Genomic DNA, 5,263 nt, shown 5'->3' with positions numbered 1-5,263 from the left:
CACAGGCGCGCGTTGAAGCGGATCGAGAGCAAGCAATAACGTCGCGGCGAACGATTAACGTTATTTTCACGTAGTCAAAGTTTCGTCTATGGAATTCGCGATAATTGCATTAATCGTGGTAATTAATAGGGCGACACGTCCCGCAGCTTCGATATCGTCTGATAATCGACACCCTGTCACCGTAGCGATAAGCGAGCAGCGACCCGACCAACGCTCTTCGACTTAAGGAGCAAGCAGCGAGACGATGCGCGTTGTTGCGTATCGAAGGAACGTACATCGACGAACTGCAAACAAATCGACTGCGAATAGTGACGAAAGGCGAAGCTGTTTGAGTTTCAGTGGAACGTTTCAGCGATCTACGTTTCATATTCGGCTGTTTAGTTTGTAATTTGTGTCGTCTAATCGTATGTGTCTAAACATGATATGTACAGTGAAGTGATTGGTTTCAAAATTTAATTTACAATTGTACGTTCATTGTTACAGGTTTCTTCAGCTCGGCAAACTTTATGTAAATTCTTACATCATCCGACTAGTCGATTTCTCGATTTCTGTTAATACAGGAATTTGCATAAAGTCGGACGAACGAAAGAAATAGCGACGAATGTACAGTTTTAAATAAAACTTCCAAGCTGGTCGTTTCACCAGGTCTGATAAGGTTTGATTACGCAAGTTGCGAGAAAATTTTCTAATTTAACGAGCATCGGAATTATTTTAACGTTCAAGGGACGTTTTTTACGTAGTCTGTGATGGAAAAGCAGTGTTCGATGGTTAACTGATTTTCGAACGTGAGAAATTGAATCATCCTGTCTTTCGTCAATAAGAAACACGTATGGACATTGGAGAAAATAAAAAATTCGAGTTGTAACTTCTCTTCCCAACGTCGACTTCGAAGTTCGCGTAAAACGCTTGCTCCATGCAAATCGATATCTAACGTTTACTTACAATGTGCAATTATTATTAACGTAATAAATAGTGTATAATATAAGTACGTATTATCGCGACTTATGAGAAGAAATACGCTAATAAGTTAGCTGCTGTGTAATTGCCTGACTATGTTAATGTGCGATATTCAGGAAACAATAGAACTTGCACAAATTTATTATTAATTTAATAATCTCGCGTTACATGAATTCCAAACGCACTATTCGATAATATGCTGGCGGAGATATTTTAATAAATAATTCCTATACGTAATAAACTATACAGAAAAAGCCACCGCCTACGCCAGTTTATTATCTCTTTGATAATTCCTCGTTACATCGATTTAATTCGCTAGGTATCTGACGTTTTATCATTTAACTGAATTAGCACCGAAGCCTGCAACATATTCTACAAAAGATATTTTAACAGCTAACGAGAAGATATTTAATAATAAACCAAGCAGCAAATGCTTCCTGTCTGACTTAACACCCGGACAAACCATCGCCTACGTTCCATTTCATTTAAAATTCTGCATTCGCAATGTTGTACCTTTCGTTCGTCCAACTTCACGCAGATTCTTGTATTGGCTTGGCAACTAAGTGATTGCGGGTTTTGTCATTAAGTGGTATCGACAAAACCCGCAATCACTTAGTTGCCAATATTAACGAAAGCTGAGAAACTAATTGAGTAATATAGAAATTTTATTTTTCTTTTTATTTGGAAGAACTTTACAACCAATTCTCATTGAGAATTACAAATAAATTATCCTCGATAATAATAAATAATTATCGTATGTTTGATCGTAGCTGAATGCAATGATTAAATCTAGAGGGTGTCCTTTTAGTCTGCGGATCTGATCCATCGTGTCGAGTAATTAGTAAGTTTTGGTGCTTGTTAATTCCTACGTTATATCTATTACTCAATTTGCATATTTCTTCTTTAACTGTGGGTATCTCAAGGTCGCGATGTATCGTTTCGTTGGTAACATAGCAAGGTGCACCTTTTAAGAATCTTAGGGTTTTTGATCCGAATCGTCGAAGGATTTCCACGTTGGAATTAGTAGGTTTTCATATGGATAATAATACAGCAATTTACGTGAAGTTACAGCTACAAAATAAATAACGACGAACGCAGAATTTTGGATGAAATTTGGAAACTGGTCGCCTGACCAGACCTGGTGACGTTGGCTACTGTTAAATCATGCGAGATCGCCGATCACTATCCCAGATGTTTGTATCCGGCATCGAACACGATATTACCTACACGTAGGTGTATCGACGATGTTCTGAAACAGCGGTGCGTTTATGTACTCACTGGCAGACTGTAAGTACGTAGTACTGTTATGCGTTGGCATGCGTGACGCAACAGGAAGGTGCGATCCGACGTGGACTTCCCTGTGCCGCGTTGGAATTATATTTGGAACATCGTATCGTCCTGTACATCGTCGACGTTTCAGATAAGCAAACGCATTCTAAAAGACATTTTTTCGCTGTCGTTAGCCAGGTGGCATTCGCCCGAGGAATGCGTTATGCTACTTGGGGGCCAGCATTATTACGCGGGTATAATGAGCGTAATTGTACGAAATATGCGCAGCAAGGGATGGAAAACAAATATTAAGTTACATATTTAGAAAGTTCGTAGCGTGTCTAAGGTAGCGGATATTAAATTCTCCTTTATGTTTCGCTACGATAGAAGAGCATCGTTTATTAGGATATTTTATCAGACAGAGGAACGCAAGATGCCCGAATGGGTCGTTTTTCTCATTGAAAGATAAATATTCAGCAAGCAAACGTTCGATATGGAAGAGAAATTGTCAAGAGACAGAGAAAAGAGAATTTTTTGGTTTTTTTTTTTTTTTATTTTAATAAACGTTGAACCTCGACTGGAATATTCTTCTATTCGCAAGATTGTCGTTTATTCTGGTTGTTGTGAATTTTGTTCGTGCCACGCAATCGAATACGTTAGAAATCTGTGGCGAATGTGCTTCCATTAAAAAATGGAGAAAAGATTTCCGGCAGAATGACGAGGCTATTCAACGGAAGAATGAAATGCTAATCCCACGAACGTGCGTTGCTTCTGAATTTTCCTTCGATCTCGCTTTCAACTTCCCGATCAACCCGATGTATTCGTTTAATTTATCGATTCACTTGCCTTATCGATCTTCAGGAAACGTCTTTCCAAATTTATACAACGAACTTCCCGAAAGAATTCTAAGAAATGTTTCTAGTTTTTCCTAGAAACCTACACAAAAGGGAAGAAAGGAATTTTTCTATTACCACCAAAAATATTTCCAATCTTTGACTTAATAAATAATTGTAAAACATAGACAACGAGCATTGCAGAATTTGCTCAGATTTTGTGAAGACTCGGAACATCGACGAAGCTGATATTGAACGTAAATAATCCAACGAGAATGGTTTCGAAAATTTCTAGCATATACTGGGTGTTACTAATATACGGAACAAACCGCAAATGTAAGTTTGGGAAACACAGCATAGCTGAACGTATGAACGAAGAATATCGATGTTGCAATTATTTTATTAATTCCGTATATCAACTTTGCGTCTTCGAAGCACCGAGTTTAGAAATTGTTTTACCCAAAACAATATTTAATATACAGGGTGGTTGGTAACTGGTGGTACAAGCGGAAAGGGGGTGAATTCTACGTGAAAAAAGAAGTGGAAAATATAGAATAAAAATTTGAAAATTTAAAAACTTTAAAAATTAGAAGAATAACGTTAATCGAGACAACGATCTACAGTGAGATCCGTTATAACGAGACGCGATAAAGTGCACGACGCGTACCGAGCGTAAATTCAAAGTGGATTTTCTCGAAAACAAAGCCTCGAACGAAAAATTGTTATTCTATATTTTCGACGTCTTTTTTCGCGTAGAATCACCCCCTCTCCGCTTGTACTACCAGTTACCAACCACCCTATATATACATATAATAATAGAATATAAAATATAAATAACAATACACATAATAAAATGCAATTTTACAAAACGCATCACGAGAAGCTTCCAAGACAAATGTATCAACATTACGCGTTATCCTGATCGTCGTTATAATCTTACGCTTGCAGAGCGACAGAAGATGATTTAAATGATCGATCCTTTCGCATGGTTATTGGCGTGTAATAGTTTCGTAGGAAATAAAATGTCGTTTAGTATGCAGTTCGTAATGAGAAATTGTATAATATGAAATATGGATCGTCTATGGTTCTAACCGTATAAATATTTATTAGTTATGGCAGTGTTATCACTATGGTCACGCTTTTAACCCCGTTACGGTGCTCAACTTTACTTTGCGTGCGAAGGTGATTCGCATGCATGTAAATGTTATCTTCGCGTTGTTCACTGCGATGAACAGCGGGTTCTAGCGCAAATAAAAGAAATATGAATCGTATCGAACAGCGGATGATATAATTTCGCGCGAATATGCAATCGATGGGGAAAAATGACGAGTTTCTAAAAGTCGAAGCAGAATAGAAAATTTGTCTACGCACTGTCTACGTACTGGTCGTAAGATGAAACAATTTCATCCTCTTTAATTAGCCGCGGTACTTAAATAGCTAATTAATTAGCCGGTAATTAAGCATCGCAAAAGGATAATTTCTCTTTTATCCGGCGAGATCTCGTTTTAAATGAAACTTTCCATTGATTCGAGTATTCGAAATAAACCTGTTGCTAATCTCTCCGCGTGTCCTCGTTAACGTAAATAATTGAGCGTGATATTACACGGTATAATAGATCTCCTTACCCTCAGTCGTACGTCTGCTTGCGCGTTTCAAACGCGTCGAAATTACCAGTCGAATAGGAAAATATATCGGCTGATCTGCCAGCAATGCTTTTCGCGGAAGCTCGACGAAGGTTAAACTCGTTCCCCAAATCCGTCGGAAACGAAAAGGCAATGAGAAGGTGAACGCTTGTCCGGCAGTCAGTGTACAACGGCGAATCGAAGAATTGCCATAAAAGACACGCTGTAGGATTCGTAGCCTGAGGAAGTTGGCGAAGAATGGAAACACCATAAGAAGGTGCAATGGTTTCTCTCACGGCGCTTGTACAGTAGCCGCTTAGAAAACTCCCATAACGAATCCAAAATTCCATTCTCTCGTTAGACTGGTTTGCCAAGGTCGCCAGGAATTCTTCCCTAACAAGCCAGCGTAATTAAAGGAATAATCTTTAATTAAAGTAAAACACCAAACAATAAAATTAATCATCGCGTTATCTTCTTACGAGAGTTCGTAATTATATTAACGCAATTAACGAACCCCTGGCGTTCCTCGAGCGAGACGCGCGCTTATGCGTGTTCGACGGCCGAGGGAGCGTCGGGACGCGT

At 38.7% G+C, this 5,263-nt stretch overlaps 1 protein-coding gene across 3 annotated transcripts in view; it reads right to left on the bottom strand.

The window, feature by feature from the left end:
• Positions 1–5,263, bottom strand: part of LOC112213588 — a 298,689-nt gene that overhangs the window by 216,209 nt on the left and 77,217 nt on the right. The window lies entirely within an intron of this gene.

This window comes from Bombus impatiens, unplaced genomic scaffold (assembly GCF_000188095.3).
Source record: "Bombus impatiens unplaced genomic scaffold, BIMP_2.2 scf_0814, whole genome shotgun sequence".
NCBI lineage: Eukaryota > Metazoa > Arthropoda > Insecta > Hymenoptera > Apidae > Bombus > Bombus impatiens.
This window is presented reverse-complemented; position numbering and strand designations above follow the sequence as displayed.